The sequence below is a fragment of the Pseudophryne corroboree genome, chromosome 9 (assembly GCF_028390025.1).
Source record: "Pseudophryne corroboree isolate aPseCor3 chromosome 9, aPseCor3.hap2, whole genome shotgun sequence".
In the NCBI taxonomy this organism is placed as follows: Eukaryota; Metazoa; Chordata; class Amphibia; order Anura; family Myobatrachidae; genus Pseudophryne; species Pseudophryne corroboree.
Genome location: NC_086452.1, coordinates 260559974 through 260577765, shown reverse-complemented (window position 1 = coordinate 260577765; position 17792 = coordinate 260559974). Strand labels below are relative to the sequence as shown.

Genomic DNA, 17792 nt, shown 5'->3' with positions numbered 1-17792 from the left:
CGGCAATACACCTTTGTGCCGTTTGGAATCTGCATCACCTGACCACTGTCGTGTCCATAAACATCTTCTGGCAGATATGGACATCGCACTTACTCTTGATGCCAGAGTGCAAATATCCCTCTGTGCATCTCGCATATATAGAAATGCATCCTTTAAATGCTCTATAGTCAATAAAATACTGTCCCTGTCAAGGGTATCAATATTTTTAGTCAGGGAATCCGACCAAGCCACCCCAGCTCTGCACATCCAGGCTGAGGCGATCGCTGGTCGCAGTATAACACCAGTATGTGTGTATATACTTTTTATGATATTTTCCAGCCTCCTGTCAGCTGGCTCCTTGAGGACGGCCCTATCTATAGACGGTACCGCCACTTGTTCTGATAAGCGTGTGAGCGCCTTATCCACCCTAAGGGGTGTTTCCCAACGCGCCCTAACTTCTGGCGGGAAAGGGTATACCGCCCATATTTTCTATCGGGGGGAACCCACGCATCATCACACACTTCATTTAATTTATCTGATTCAGGAAAAACTACGGTAGTTTTTTCACATCCCACATAATACCCTCTTTTGTGGTACTTGTAGTATCAGAAATATGTAACACCTCCTTCATTGCCCTTAACGTGTGGCCCTAATAAGGAATACGTTTGTTTATTCACCGTCGACACTGGATTCAGTGTCCCTGTCTGTGTCGACAGACTAAAGTAAACGGGCGTTTTAAAACCCCTGACGGTGTTTTTGAGACGTCTGGACCGGTACTAATTGTTTGTCGGCCGTCTCATGTCGTCAACCGACCTTGCCGCGTGTTGACATTATCACGTAATTCCCTAAATAAGCCATCCATTCCGGTGTCGACTCCCTAGAGAGTGACATCACCATTACAGGCAATTGCTCCGCCTCCTCACCAACATCGTCCTCATACATGTCGACACACACGTACCGACACACAGCACACACACAGGGAATGCTCTGATAGAGGACAGGACCTACTAGCCCTTTGGAGAGACAGAGGGAGAGTTTGCCAGCACACACCAAAAACGCTATAATTATATAGGGACAACCTTATATAAGTGTTTTCCCTTATAGCATCTTTTTTATATATTTCTAACGCCAAATTAGTGCCCCCCCTCTCTGTTTTAACCCTGTTTCTGTAGTGCAGTGCAGGGGAGAGCCTGGGAGCCTTCCCTCCAGCCTTTCTGTGAGGGAAAATGGCGCTGTGTGCTGAGGAGATAGGCCCCGCCCCTTTTTCGGCGGCCTCGTCTCCCGCTCTTAACGGATTCTGGCAGGGGTTAAATATCTCCATATAGCCCCCGGAGGCTATATGTGAGGTATTTTTAGCCAAAAATAGGTTTTCATTGCCTCCCAGGGCGCCCCCCTTCCAGCGCCCTGCACCCTCAGTGACTGCCGTGTGAAGTGTGCTGAGAGGAAATGGCGCACAGCTGCAGTGCTGTGCGCTACCTTAAGAAGACTGAGGAGTCTTCATGCCGCCGATTCTGGACCTTCTTCTTGTTTCAGCATCTGCAAGGGGGCCGGCGGCGAGGCTCCGGTGACCATCCAGGCTGTACCTGTGATCGTCCCTCTGGAGCTAATGTCCAGTAGCCAAAGAAGCCAATCCATCCTGCACGCAGGTGAGTTCACTTCTTCTCCCCTAAGTCCCTCGTTGCAGTGATCCTGTTGCCAGCAGGACTCACTGTAAAATAAAAAACCTAAGCTAAACTTTTCTAAGCAGCTCTTTAGGAGAGCCACCTAGATTGCACCCTTCTCGGCCAGGCACAAAAATCTAACTGAGGCTTGGAGGAGGGTCATAGGGGGAGGAGCCAGTGCACACCACCTGATCCTAAAGCTTTACTTTTTGTGCCCTGTCTCCTGCGGAGCCGCTATTCCCCCTGGTCCTTTCAGGAACCCCAGCATCCACTAGGACGATAGAGAAATAGCTTTTTCTTTGGGCTGCAGGAGCAGCCCCCCTGATGACTGCCTGCTTACTGCAAGGCACCAACTAAAAAACTGAGCTCCTGTGCACTGTGGCGGGGTTATAGAGGAGGCGGCGCTATGCATCTTGGGAAGAAGGTCAAAGCTTTGAGCCTGTTGGTGCCTTGGATCAAGATCCTACTCTACACCCCGATGTCACTTCCTGTGGAGCCCAGTGTACCCCGCAGCAGAAAAAGAATTTGGCAAGCCCTGGCTCATCAGCTTTTCCCTCGCTTGTTACCCTTGGCCCACCTGCATTTCTCTCACATTCCACCCTCTGCTTATCTCCTTTTCCCCTCACACCCCAACTTGGTGAGGAAATTCTAAACCTCTTTTGAAATAGAGGAAGATGTTTGAATGCTCTGTGCATGCGCCAATCAAAATTGGTGACATCCCTGATGCCAATCGGGAAGCTGGCCAGGAGAGCAGAGATAAGAGTGTAAGGTTGCTTCTTACCTGCTTTTCTCCATTTCTAGAGGTAAGAAGACACAATGTGATCTAGAAATGGCATTAGGTTTCTCTGCTCTATATAAATATTATTTCTACTCAACCTCCATTAAATCCAATGGGGCTGCAGAATGAGAGGAGAAACTATAAATAGATGGAGTAATTTGGATACATGGCCACTGCACGATTTTTGAAAACGGAAACACCCCCATTGTGCATGCCATCTTCTGCTGAACTAAAGAGCTCTGGTCCAGCTGCTATGTCCACTGCAGACAGTGGCGGGCATAGCGGGGGGACCCAGCACGAAAATTGAAAAGCGAGTAATATTCTAAGATAATATACATTTGTATATTGCCAACATTATATATATATATATATATATATATATATATTATACACACACACACACACACACACACATTTATTCTCTCTCACTCTCTCAAGTTAGAAAAGTTTAAATACATTTTCACCTAAATCACCAATTTAAAAAAAAAAAAAAAAAAAAAAAAAAGGAAATAAACACTGACAATTTCTATGCAGTTTTTGGGGAAACAAAAAAGGTCAGTTAAGTGGTTAAAATGGGGAATATTTTACTAAAAAAAAAAACAAAAAAAAAAAACAAAAAAAAAAAAAAAACCACACACCACACACCCCAACAACACATCTCTCAAAAACCTCAACACTAAGGACTCTAAACTGAAACACGGTCTAACAAAACAAACACCTAGATGAGAATGTAACTGAGGAATTTTGAGAGAGTTTTGTTTTTTTAAATGTCAAAGTAGCAATCATTTACATGGCAAAACCAGGTTGATTTTGCATGTAAAATGATTGCCACTTTAAAATAAATAAAGAACTCAAAATCTCTCACTTCCTGATTTTCACACCCTGTTAAGGGGGGGTACACACGGAGAGATCAGTGCTTAAATTCTAAGCAATCTGACTAGATTATCTAAAGAATGCTAAAAACTAACAGAAAATGGAAGAAAAATAATGACATTATTTCAGATTTAGATTAGTCCAGATTTCTAATTTTTTGCTCTGAAATTTGGCATGCAGCACAGAGAGTCAGTTCTACGTGTCCAAGCCAAATTTCACCTTAGTACATCCTATTGCTTTTGATGTATAGATCCTCAATCACCATACCCCGTTCTCAGAAAATCCCTATGCGAAAATTTTGTTTCTTCGATTTAGCATTAAATAAGGGCATGCCTGATCTCTATGGAGTATATTTACTAAAGTGCATGTTTTTAGAAGTAGAAATGTCTGTAGCAACCAAAAAGTCTACTTATTTATCTAGCACCTTCTAAAAGATAATAGCTAGAATCTGATTAGTTGCTACGGCCAACAGCTCCACTTCAAGAAACCTGCACTTCAGTAAATATACCGCTATGTATCTCTATCTGCAACTACAGTATATACAGAGAATGGATACAAATCATGGATCAACTTGTACATTCAGAAGAGTACTGGCATATTTTTTACCATGAGTATCTGGCACCTTTAAAAAAAAAAAAAAGGGACTGGCAAAGAAGGTAGTGTGACGTAGAGTGCATCAGTTGCCAACATCTCTAACATCTCTACCTTCTATTGATGAGCACTAAATGGAAAAGTAATCAGTAGCCATAAGGTAATACTTATTTTGCACTGGGTGCATTCACTGATATACCCTTGAAAAACACAGTCTAAATAATAAAATTAAAAGAAAAAAAACACACACAATACACACTTAATTATTAGACACACTACACATTGTTTTAGGATATCCTATAGTGCAGATTTAAGAAACTAACAAAAAAAAAAAAAAGAGAAGAGGGGTTGTGTTTGCTACCTATTAGTCATGTTCTCTATCCTTCCTGGATATGGCAGTGTTCATAATGTCAAAATGCACACACTGTCATAAGTCACAATCCAAACACTCAGGTTCAAAAGCTGAATATTAAGAGAGTGAGTGCACACCGATTGGTACAAAGAACAAACGGGAATTGCAAATAGAATATAGAAAACTAAAGCACCAGGTAAGTACTTAAATGAGCTTGTATACATGATTGTGCAAATAATACCTACATAATGTGCTGCAAGAGAATGCTGATGTGCTGAGAAACAAAGACCTGTACCTAATAAAGCTTAAAACAGAAAAGAAAATGGACAATGGTCTCTGAGGTACAAATATACTGTACTGCAAATTCGCAAGATGTGTCCATCACTAATTGGGGCTGGAACACTTTATTTTCCTCTGCTTATATTTCATGGTAAAAGTGAAAAAATAAGAACACTCAAACTCAGTTAACTCACTCAAATTTGTTAAGGAACACTGTTGCCTTAAGCAAGAAAAAAAAAAAATTAAACATGAAAAATTGTATATATCAGAGGTTCGCAAACTGTGTGCCGTGGCACCCTCGGGTGCCTCGGGACACTTGCAGGGGTGCCCTGGGTTGGTGGTCCAAGACCAATTCAAAAACAGGCAAATGTTGCCACTTGGAAAATAGCTGAGGAAGTATGCCCCTTTGACACACCAGATGAGCAATTTTGCTATTCAATTTTATTTTGTTACATAAGTTATGCTGTATAACATTTAAGGGAGATTTATCAAATCTTTGAGAAAGATAACTGGTTGGTACTTTATCTCCTCAAACCAATCAGCTTCTATTTCATACCAAGCAGTTGGACTTGCAGCATACTTGCCTACCTGACCCTCTCCATGAGGGAGAAAATGCTCTGTTCCTGGACTTTCCTGGTAATGTATGATTGCCATCACCTGTGGTGAAACACCTTTCTTATCAATTAACTAGCTCACCACAGGTGAGAGGGTCAGGTAGGCAAGTATGACTTGCAGTCATACGTAGCAGGGTGAGTAATTCTGAAACTGACAAGATTTTGGCGAGTAAAGCCGGGCATACAGTGTCAGATATAATGCCTCTCCCATAGGCAAACGCAGGGGGGGGACGGGGGGGGGGGGGGACGGGGGGGGGGGGGGGGGTTCCGGTTGCCCGGAAACCCCCCTCCTCTTGGCAAGTGGCTCAAATTATGACCACAATAGCAATGATGTATAATACAGTTACTAGTGCTGCCGCCACATCGTGCAGTTTAAGGGAGAGGAGAACTGCTGCACATGCCCAGTGGTAGCCGCTTCTTCGACCAAGTTTGCTGTGTGTGTGTGGTCCAGATCCGTGCTCTGGACCAGAGAGTAGCTACCAGGAATAAGAGACAGGAGCCTTACCATGAGGTTGGAGAATGTGTGTTTGGAAAGTGCAGTTCTGGTTCTATTATGTTTATGTATTTATTTATTATGGGATGTTTAACTTTTTCCTGACCACTTATTTATATTATTTAAAGTAAATATGTTTGATACAGCCCATACTGTACAGTTTCCAGTATATAAAAAGACTAATGTTTAGGGTTGTTACTAGGTTCTTCTAATGTTCACCTAGACTCCTGCACTTACTCCATTGTTCCGCAGAGTGGAAAATTGTGGTTTGTATTTGGAAGCTCCCCTCTAGAAATCCTGCGTTTACCACTGTCTCCGTCTGATTGACATTTTATTTGGCAGCCTGACACCCCTCAAATATCATGGCCATACACTGCGAAATAACTTACTGTGTAAGGCCACAGTATATAAAAGAGTTCCTCCCCTTGCTAGCAAACATTTCCCCGTTCCTCCCATGAAAAGGTACAGAAAATGTCCGTCTGTTGGCCATGGCAGTTCATACACTGCCGTCCGTCAACTTGACAATTCAGGCAAGCCTGATCGATCAATATCTTCAGATTAGTTGAGTAAATAACACTGTACAATTTTCTGGGTGATCTGCAGATATGGGGCAGAACAGCCACACAATTTGTATAGTGTATTCCCAGCGTTAGCAGCCACATTTAAAAACAACTATTTTAATGTGACTGCTAACACAACATATCACAATTTATTTATTATTATTTTTTTATTTATGGGTTGTTGTTTTTTTATAAACACAAACAGCTCAGAAATGGTCTTTTTTAAATTTAAAAGGTTAGAAAGTATTTTTAAATATATTTAAATAATTTTCTAAAGTGAGCACATTACTTGGAAACTTGCCTAACTGAGGCAATGGCCATGAGGAAGACCAACTTCCAAGTGACAAACCAAAGTACGGTATCCAAAGGCTCAAAAGGGAACATTTTTGGAGGGCTGCGAGGACCAGATTAAGATTTTATGGAACTACAGGCGGATGAAACGGTGGTTGAGCCCACAACACACCTTGCAAAAATGCCCGAATATCCGGAAGAAGAGCTAAATGTTACAGGAAAAAATAATAACCACAATAATAATAATAATAAAAAAAGTCAACAACAACAATATGCATATTAATATATTTGTACCTTCAAAGAGAAAAAGTGCAAACCAGTTTCCAGCTCTCCCTGGAGGAAAGCCAGGAAGTGAGGGAGGTGAAACCAGTTTCTTTTACACCACAATATGTACATCAATACCTTAATGATCTCCAAGCCTGGCTTATAAAAAGGTGGATGTATGCATCTGGTAGCCAATGGATTATATAATTACATTTACATTAGGACTTGATTATTACACAACTTCAGGATACCATTAAAGACCATACAATAAAATCATGAAGTATTGGAGAATCCTAATTGATTCAATTATCAGATTCATTGGTATATGCAGATGGCTTGTGTGTATGCAGATACTGTTTCTTTACGGCTGCAGATCTGTCTATACCAAGTGTAAGATTGAAGACTTTACTGTATATATGAAATTAACATACATTTTATGTGTTTATTGATATCTAGTTTTATCTCTTAATAAATATTTATAGTGACCAACTAATAAAAGTAAAAAATAAAAATATTAGTGTTTGTGCGTCTTAGTACTCGTACATATTTAGAAATCTAGGTATGCTACAATTTAAAAAAAAACCCTGTATTATTTAGTTAGAATTGTAAAGGAGTTATGGCTAGTATTGTGCAGTACTGCATGTCTGATATTTATTATCCCATTGTATAAAATAAGTTATATTGTATGAATTGAGAAATTGTACCTATGGGTTACGGTCGTTAGGTCGACTCAACTTAGGTCGACAACCATTAGGTCGACATGCAGTAGGTTGACATGGGCATTAGTTCAACAGGTCATCATTAGTTTTTCACATTTTTTTAATTTTTCCATACTTGATGATCCACGTGGGTTACAATTGGAACGGTAATCTGTGCCGAACGAAGCAAGGCACCTTGCCTTCGCTTGCCATGCAGGAGGTCACGGTGCACTAATTGGGGTTCCCTGTCACTTTACGAAGAAAAAAATAAGATTTTAAACCTACCGGTAAATATTTTTCTCCTAGTCTGTAGAGGATGCTGGGGACTCCATAAGGACCATGAGGTATAGACAGGCTCCGCAGGAGATATGGGCACTACAAAGAACTTTAGATGGGTGTGCACTGGCTCCTCCCTCTATGCCCCTCCTCCATACCTCAGTTAGAGAGACTGTGCCCAGAGGAGACGGACAGTACGCGGAAAGGATTTTGTTAATCTAAGGGCAAGATTCATACCAGCCCACACCATCCACACCGTATAACCTGGACTATACGCAACCAGTTAACAGTATGAACAAAACAGTATTAGCCAACTGATCGTAACTGTAACAAAACCCTTATGTAAGTAACAACTATATACAAGTCATGCAGAAATATGTCCGCACTGGGACGGGCGCCCAGCATCCTCTACGGACTAGGAGAAAAAGATTTACAGGTAGGTTTAAAATCTTATTTTCTCTTACGTCCTAGAGGATGCTGGGGACTCCGTAAGGACCATGTGGATTATACCAAAGCTCCCAACCGGGCGGGAGAGTGCGGATGACTCTGCAGCACCGATTGAGCAAACATGAGGTCCTCATCAGCCAGGGTATCAAACTTGTAGAATTCTGCAAAAGTGTTTGAACCCGACCAAGTAGCCGCTCGGCAAAGCTGTAAAGCCGAGACGCCACGGGCAGCCATCCAAGAAGAGCCCACCTTCCTAGTGGAATGGGCCTTTACCGAATTTGGTAACGGCAATCCAGGCGTAGAATGAGCCTGCTGAATCGGGCTACAGGTCCAACGAGCAATAGTCTGTTTAGAAGCTGGAGCGTCAACCTTGTTGGCTGCATACAGGATAAACCGTGCCTGTTTTCCTAATCCGAGCCGTCCTGGCTACGTACATTTTTAAGGCCCTGACTACATCCAGGGACTTTGAATCCTCCAAGTCTCCCCTAGCCACAGGCACCACAATAGGTTGGTTCATATGAAACTATGACACCACCTTAGGCAAAAATTGAGGACGAGTCCTCAACTCAGCTCTATCCACATGGAAAATGAGATAGGGGCTCTTATGAGACAAAGCCGCCAATTCGGACACCCGCCTAGCAGATGCCAAGGCCAACAACATGACCACCTTTCAAGAGAGAAATTTTAATCCAACTGTTTGAAGAGGCTCAAACCAGTGAGATTTTAGGAACTGTAACACCACGTTAAGGTCCCATGGTGCCACTTGGGGCACAAAAGGAGGCTGGATGTGTAGCACTCCCTTTACAAAAGTCTGGACTTCTGGGAGAGAAGCCAATTCCTTCTGGAAGAATATAGACAGGGCCGAAATCTGTACCTTAATGGAGCCTAACTTTAGGCCCATATCCACTCCTGTCTGTAGAAAGTGGAGAAAATGGCCCAAGTGGAAATCTTCCGTAGGAGCATTCCTAGCTTCATACCAAGATACATACTTCCTCCAGATACGGTGATAATGCTTCGCCGTCACCTCCTTCCCAGCCTTTATCAGAGTAGGGATGACCTCCTCCGGAATACCTTTCCCAGCTAGGATTCGGCGTTCAACCGCCATGCCGTCAAACGTAACCGCGGTAAGTCTTGGAACATGCAGGGCCCCTGTTGCAACAGGTCCTCTCTGAGAGGAAGAGGCCACGGATCGTCTGAGCAATTCCTGAAGATCCGAATACCAGGCCCTTCGAGGCCAATCTGGAACAATGAGTATTGTCTGCACTCTTGTTTGTGTTATGATTCTCAATATTTTTGAGATGAGCGGAAGAGGAGGGAACACATAGACCAACTGAAACACCCACGGTGTCACCAGGGCGTCCACCACTACTGCCTGAGGGTCCCTTGACCTGGCACAATACCTCTGAAGTTTCTTGTTGAGGCGTGACGCCATCCTGTCTATTTGAGGAAGTCCCCAAAGACCTGGTAACTCTGCAAAAACTTCTCCCACTCTCCTGGATGGAGATCGTGTCTGCTGAGGAAGTCTGCTTCCCAGTTGTCCACTCCCAGAATGAATACCGCTGACAGAGCGCTTACGTGATTTTCTGCCCAGTGCAGAATCCTGGTGGCTTCCGCCATTGCCACTCTGCTCCTTGTCCCGCCTTGGTGGTTTACATGAGCCATGGCTGTGACGTTGTCTGATTGAATCAGAACCGGTAGGTCGCGAAGAAGATTCTCCGCTTGTCGTAGGCCACTGTATATGGCCCTTAATTCCAGTATGTTGATGTGTAGACAAGCCTCCTGGCTTGACTATAGTTCCTGAAAATTCCTCCCTTGTGTGACTGCTCCCCATTCTCGGAGGCTCGCGTCCGTGGTCACCAACACCCAGTCTTGAATGCCGAACCTGCGACCCTCTAGAAGGTGAGCACTCTGCAGCCACCACAGGAGAGACACCCTGGCCCTGGGGGACAGGGTTATTTTCTGATGTATTTGAAGATGGGACCCGGACCACTTGCCCAGAAGGTCCCACTGAAAAGTCCTCGCATGAAACCTGCCGAAGGGGATGGCCTCGTAGGTCGCCACCATTTTCCCCAGTACTCGAGTGCATTGATAGACAGACACTCTTTTTGGTTTTAGCAGGTCTCTGACCATGTTCTGGAGTTCCGAGTTCCTGGGCTTTTTCCTTTGGGAGAAAAACCCTCTTCTGTGTCCAGGATCATGCCTAAGAAAGATAGTCGAGTCGTTGGAATCAACTGTGACTTTGGTAGATTTAGAATCCGACCATGCTGCTGCAGCACTCTCAGGGAGTGCGACACGCTCTTCTGCAACTGTTCCTTTGATCTCGCTTTTATCAGGAGATTGTCCAAGTACGGGATAATTGGTGCTCCTGCGCAGGCGAGGAGTCACATCATTTCCGCCATTACCTTGGTGAAAAACCTCGGGGCCGTGGAAAGCCCAAATGGCAACGTCTGAAACTGGTAATGACAGTCCTGTACAACGAATTTCAGGTATGCCTGATGAGGAGGATATATGGGGACGTGAAGGTATGCATCCTTTATGTCTAGTGACACCATAAAATCCCCCCCTTCCAGGCTGGAGATAACTGCCCTGAACGATTCCATCTTGAACTTGAACCTTTTTAAGTACAGGTTTAGGGATTTTAAATTTAGAATGGGTCTGACCGAGCCATCCGGTTTCGGGACCACAAACAGGGTTGAATAATACCCTTTTCCCTGTTGTATTAGGGGAACCTTGATAATCACTTGCTGTTGACACAGCTTTTGAATTGCAGCCAAAACTATCTCCCTCTCTGGGGGAGAAGCTGGTAAAGCAGATTTGAAGAATCGGCGAGGAGGCACGTCTTCGAATTCCAGCTTGTAGCCTTGGGATACAATTTCCATCGCCCAAGGATCCACGTCCAACTGAGCCCAGTCGAAGACGTGCCCCCACTGACGCGGACTCCCTCAGTGGAGCCCCAGCGTCATGCGGTGGATTTAGTAGAAGCCGGGGAGGACTTCTGCTCCTGGGAACTAGCCGTAGCAGGCATTCTTTTCCCTCTATCCTTACCTCTGGCGAGGAAGGAAGAGCCTCGACCTCTTCTGGACTTGTGCGACCGAAAGGACTGCATCTGATACTGTGGTGTTTTCTTTTGCTGTGGGGGAACATAAGGCAAAAAAATAAGATTTTACTTACCGATAAATCTATTTCTCGTAGTCCGTAGTGGATGCTGGGACTCCGTAAGGACCATGGGGAATAGCGGCTCCGCAGGAGACAGGGCACAAAATAAAAGCTTGAGATATCAGGTGGTGTGCACTGGCTCCTCCCCCTATGACCCTCCTCCAAGCCAGTTAGGATACTGTGCCCGGACGAGCGTACATAATAAGGAAGGATATTGAATCCCGGGTAAGACTCATACCAGCCACACCAATCACACCGTACAACTCGTGATCTGAACCCAGTTAACAGTATGATAAATTTAAAGGAGCCTCTGAAAAGATGGCTCAACAATAATAACCCGAATTTTTTGTAACAATAACTATATACAAGTATTGCAGACAATCCGCACTAGGGATGGGCGCCCAGCATCCACTACGGACTACGAGAAATAGATTTATCGGTAAGTAAAATCTTATTTTCTCTAACGTCCTAAGTGGATGCTGGGACTCCGTAAGGACCATGGGGATTATACCAAAGCTCCCAAACGGGCGGGAGAGTGCGGATGACTCTGCAGCACCGAATGAGAGAACTCCAGGTCCTCCTCAGCCAGGGTATCAAATTTGTAGAATTTAGCAAACGTGTTTGCCCCTGACCAAGTAGCTGCTCGGCAAAGTTGTAAAGCCGAGACCCCTCGGGCAGCCGCCCAAGATGAGCCCACTTTCCTTGTGGAATGGGCTTTTACTGATTTTGGCTGTGGCAATCCTGCCACGGAATGTGCAAGCTGAATTGTACTACAAATCCAACGAGCAATCGTCTGCTTTGAAGCAGGAGCACCCAGCTTGTTGGGTGCATACAGGATAAACAGCGAGTCAGTTTTCCTGACTCCAGCCGTCCTGGAAACATATATTTTCAAGGCCCTGACAACGTCCAGCAACTTAGAGTCCTCTAAGTCCCTAGTAGCCGCAGGTACCACAATAGGTTGGTTCATGTGAAATGCAGAAACCACCTTAGGTAGAAATTGAGGACGAGTCCTCAATTCCGCCCTGTCAGAATGAAAATTTAGGTAAGGGCTTTTACATGATAAAGCCGCCAATTCTGACACACGCCTAGCTGAAGCCAAGGCCAACAGCATCGACACCTTCCACGTGAGATATTTTAAATCTACCGTAGACAATGGTTCAAACCAGTGTGATTTTAGAAATCTCAACACAACATTGAGATCCCAAGGTGCCACTGGAGGCACAAAAGGAGGCTGTATGTGCAGCACCCCTTTCACAAATGTCTGAACTTCAGGTACTGAAGCCAGTTCTTTCTGGAAGAATATCGACAGGGCCGAAATTTGAACCTTAATGGACCCTAATTTTAGGCCCATAGACAGTCCTGTTTGCAGGAAATGCAAGAAACGACCCAGTTGAAATTCCTGTGTAGGGGCCTTCTTGGCCTCACACCACGCAACATATTTACGCCAAATGCGGTGATAATGTTTTGCGGTTACTTCCTTTCTGGCTTTTACCAGAGTAGGGATGACTTCTTCTGGAATGCCCTTGTCCTTCAGGATCCGGTGTTCAACCGCCATGCCGTCAAACGCAGCCGCGGTAAGTCTTGGAACAGACAAGGCCCCTGCAGTAGCAGGTCCTGTCTTAGAGGTAGAGGCCACGGTTCGTCCGTGAGCATCTCTTGAAGTTCCGGTTACCAAGACCTTCTTGGCCAATCCGGAACCACGAGTATAGTTCTTACTCCTCTCCTTCTTATGATTCTCAATACTTTCGGTATGAGGGGCAGAGGAGGGAATACATACACTGACTGGTACACCCACGGCGTTACCAGAGCGTCCACTGCTATTGCCTGAGGGTCCCTTGACCTGGCGCAATATCTGTCCAGTTTTTTGTTTAGACGTGACGCCATCATGTCCACCTTTGGTCTTTCCCAACGGTTTACAATTTGGTGGAAGACTTCTGGGTGAAGTCCCCACTCTCCCGGGTGAAGGTCGTGTCTGCTGAGGAAGTCTGCTTCCCAGTTGTCCACTCCCGGAATGAACACTGCTGACAGTGCTATCACATGATTTTCCGCCCAGCGAAGAATCCTTGCAGTTTCTGCCATTGCCCTCCTGCTTCTCGTGCCGCCCTGTCTGTTTATGTGGGCGACTGACGTGATGTTGTCCGACTGGATCAACACCGCCTGACCCTGAAGCAGAGGTTTTGCTTGAATTAAGGCATTGTAAATGGCCCTTAGTTCTAGAATGTTTATATGAAGAGATGTTTCCATGCTTGACCACAAGCCCTGGAAATTCCTTCCCTGTGTGACTGCTCCCCAGCCTCTCAGGCTGGCATCCGTGGTTACCAGGATCCAATCCTGAATGCCAAATCTGCGGCCCTCTAGTAGATGAGCCCTCTGAAGCCACCACAGGAGAGACACCCTTGTCCTTGGCGACAGGGTTATCCGTTGATGCATCTGAAGATGCGATCCGGACCATTTTCCCAGTAGATCCCACTGAAAAGTTCTTGCATGGAATCTTCCGAATGGAATCGCTTCGTAAGAAGCCACCATTTTTCCCAGGACCCTTGTGCACTGATACCTGTCCTGGTTTTAGGAGGTTCCTGACTAGCTCGGATAACTCCCTGGCCTTCTCCTCCGGGAGAAACACCTTCTTCTGGACTGTGTCCAGAATCATTCCTAAGAACAGTAGACGTGTCGTTGGAATCAGCTGCGATTTTGGAATATTTAGAATCCATCCGTGCTGACTTAGCACTACCTGAGATAGTGCCACTCCGACTTCTAACTGTTCCTTGGTTCTTGCCCTTATCAGGAGATCGTCCAAGTAAGGGATAATTAAGATGCCTTTTCTTCGTAGAAGAATCATCATTTCGGCCATTACCTTGGTAAAGACCCAAGGCGCCGTGGACAATCCAAACGGCAGCGTCTTCTTGAATTTGAACCTTTTTATGCAAGTGTTCAAGATTTTAGATTTAATATTGGTCTCACCGAGCCGTCCGGCTTCGGTACCACAAATAGTGTGGAATAATACCCCTTCCCCTGTTGTAAGAGGGGTACCTTGATTATCACCTGCTGGGAGTACAGCTTGTGAATGGCTTCCAGAACTGCCTCCCTGTCGGAGGGAGACTTTGGTAAAGCAGACTTCAGGAACCGATGAGGAGGAAACGCCTCGAATTCCAGTTTGTACCCCTGTGATACTACCTGTAGAATCCAGGGATCCACTTGCGAGTGAGCCCACTGCGCGTTGAAATTCTTGAGACGGCCCCCACCGTGTCTGAGTCTGCTTGTAAAGCCCCAGCGTCATGCTGAAGACTTGGCAGAAGCAGGGGAGGGCTTCTGCTCCTGGGAAGCGGCTGCATGGTGCTGCCTTTTTCCTCTTCCTCTGCCCTTGGGCAGAAAAGAGTGACCTTTTGCTCGCTTGTACTTATGGGAACGAAAGGACTGAGTTTGAAAAGACTGTCTTTTTCTGTTGATGTGAAGTAACCTGGGGTAAAAAGGTGGATTTTCCAGCCGTTGTCGTGGCCACCAGGTCTGTTAGACCAGCCCCAAATAACTCCTCCCCCTTATACGGCAATACTTCCATGTGCCGTTTGGAATCTGCGTCCCCTGACCACTGTCTGGTCCATAATGCTCTTCTGGCAGAGATGGACATTGCGCTTACTCTTGATGCCAGGGTACAAATATCCCTCTGCGCATCACGCATATATAGCAATGCATCCTTTAAATGTTCTATAGTTAACAGAATATTGTCCCTATCCAGGGTATCAATATTCTCAGTCAGGGAATCCGCCCATGCGACTCCAGCACTGCACATCCAGGCTGATGCGATTGCTGGTCGCAGTATAACACCAGTATGTGTGTATATACTTTTCAGGATATTTTCCAGCCTCCTATCAGCTGGTTCTTTGAGGGTGGCCGTATCAGGGGACGGTAACGCTACTTGTTTAGATAAACGTGTGAGCGCCTTATCTACCCTAGGGGGTGTTTCCCACCGTGCCCTAACCTCTGGCGGGAAAGGGTATAGTGCTAATAACTTATTAGAAATTAGCTGTTTTTTATCGGGGGAAACCCACGCTTTATCACACACCTCATTTATTTCCTCAGACTCAGGAAAAACTATTGGCAGTTTTTTCACACCCCACATAATACCCGCCTTTGAGGTATTTGTAGTGTCAGAAAGGTTCAATGCCTCTTTCATTGCCGTGATCATGTAACGTGTGGCCCTACTGGACATTACGTTTGTCTCGTCACCGTCGACACTAGATTCAGTATCTGTATCTGGATCCGTGTCGACCCACTGAGGTAGCGGCCGTTTTAGGGCCCCTGAGGGTGTCTGAGACGCCTGAACAGGCACTAATTGATTTGCCGGCTTTCTCATGTCGTCAACAGTTTTTTGTAAATTGCTGACATTATCACTTAATTGCTTAAACACAATCATCCAGTCAGGTGTCGACTCCCTAGGGGGTGACATCACTAACACAGGCAACTGCTCCGCCTCCACCTCATTTTCCTCCTCATACATGTCGACACACGCGTACCGACACACAGCACACACACCGGGAATGCCTGATAGAGGACAGGACCCTACTTAGCCCTTTGGAGAGACAGAGGGAGAGTCTGCCAGCACACACCCAGCGCTATATATATACAGGGATAACCTTATATAAGTGTTAATCCCTTATAGCTGCTGTTAATCTAGTTATTTGCTGCCAAAATGCCCCCCCTTCTCTTTTTTACCCTGAATCAGATGCAGTACTGCAGGGGAGAATCAGGGAGCCGTCCTTCCAGCGGAGCTGTGAGGGAATAATGGCGCCAGTGTGCTGAGGAGATAGGCCCCGCCCCTTCACGACGTCCTTAACTCCCGCTTTTTTGTGTAAAATGGCAGGGGAAAAAATACATCCATATAGCCCTGGAGCTATATGTGATGTATTCCTTTTGCCAGCTAAGGTATATGTGTGTTATATTGCGTCTCAGGGCGCTCCCCCCCAGCGCCCTGCACCCTCAGTGACCGGAGTGTGAAGTGTGCTGAGAGCAATGGCGCACAGCTGCGGTGCTGTGCGCTACCTTAGTCTTGAAGACAGGATGTCTTCTGCCGCCGCTTTCACCGGACCTTCGTCTCTTCTGGCTCTGTAAGGGGGACGGCGGCGCGGCTCCGGTGACCCATCCAGGCTGAACCTGTGATCGTCCCTCTGGAGCTAACGTCCAGTAGCCTAAGAAGCCCAATCCACTCTGCACTCAGGTGAGTTCGCTTCTTCTCCCCTTAGTCCCACGATGCAGTGAGCCTGTTGCCAGCAGGACTCACTGAAAATAAAAAAACCGAACTAAACTTTTATTCTAAGCAGCTCTGGAGAGCTACCTAGTTTGCACCCTTCTCGGCCGGGCACAAAAATCTAACTGGCTTGGAGGAGGGTCATAGGGGGAGGAGCCAGTGCACACCACCTGATATCTCAAGCTTTTATTTTGTGCCCTGTCTCCTGCGGAGCCGCTATTCCCCATGGTCCTTACGGAGTCCCAGCATCCACTTAGGACGTTAGAGAAAGTAGATTTACCCGCGGTAGCTGTGGAAACTAGGTCCGCGAGACCTTCCCCAAATAAAACATCACCTTTGTAAGGCAAAACTTCCATATGCCTCTTTGAGTCGACATCCCCCGTCCATTGGCGGGTCCACAGTGCTCGCCTAGCCGAAATCGCCATAGCGTTGGCCCTTGAACCTAGTAGCCCAACGTCTCTCTGAGCGTCTCTCATATATAAGACTGCGTCTTTGAGGTGACCTAAGGTCAATAAAATGGTATCCCTATCAAGGGTATCAATATCAGCTGACAAGGTGTCTGTTCAAGCTGCTACCGCACTACAAACCCAAGCCGATGCTATTGCCGGTCTGAGCAAAGCACCCGTATGTGTATAAATTGATTTTAAAGTCGTTTCCCATCTGCGATCAGCAGGATCCTTGAGGGCTGCCGTGTCTGGAGATGGTAGCGCCACCTTCTTGGATAAGCGCGTTAAAGCTTTGTCCACCCTGGGCGAGGATTCCCACCGTACCCTGTCCTGTGCAGGGAAAGGGTATGCCATAAGAATCCTCTTGGGAATCTGCAGTTTGTCTGGAGTTTCCCAAGCCTTTTCAAATAGTGCGTTCAGCTCATGAGATGGGGGAAACGTTACCTCAGGTTTCTTTTCCTTAAACATGTGTACCCTCGTGTCAGGGACAGAGGGGTCATCTGTGATATGCAAAACATCTTTTATTGCAATAATCATATAATGAATACTTTTGGCCACCCTTGGGTGTAACCTTGCCTCATTGTAGTCGACACTGGAGTCAGAATCCGTGTCGGTATCAGTGTCTGCTATTTGGGATAGGGGAAGTTTTTGAGAACCTGAAGGGCCCTGTGACACCGTCAAAGCCATTGATTGACTCCCTGTATTATCTCTGGACTCTGCTTTGTCCAATCTCTTATGCAACAAAGTCACATTTGCATTTAAAACATTCCACATATCCAACCAATCAGGTGT

The 17792-nt window shown here is 45.7% G+C and overlaps 1 protein-coding gene across 3 annotated transcripts in view; it reads right to left on the bottom strand.

The window, feature by feature from the left end:
* The window catches only part of UCK2 (uridine-cytidine kinase 2), a 176711-nt gene that overhangs the window by 69817 nt on the left and 89102 nt on the right, over window positions 1-17792 (bottom strand). The gene's annotated exons all lie outside the window — the stretch shown is intronic.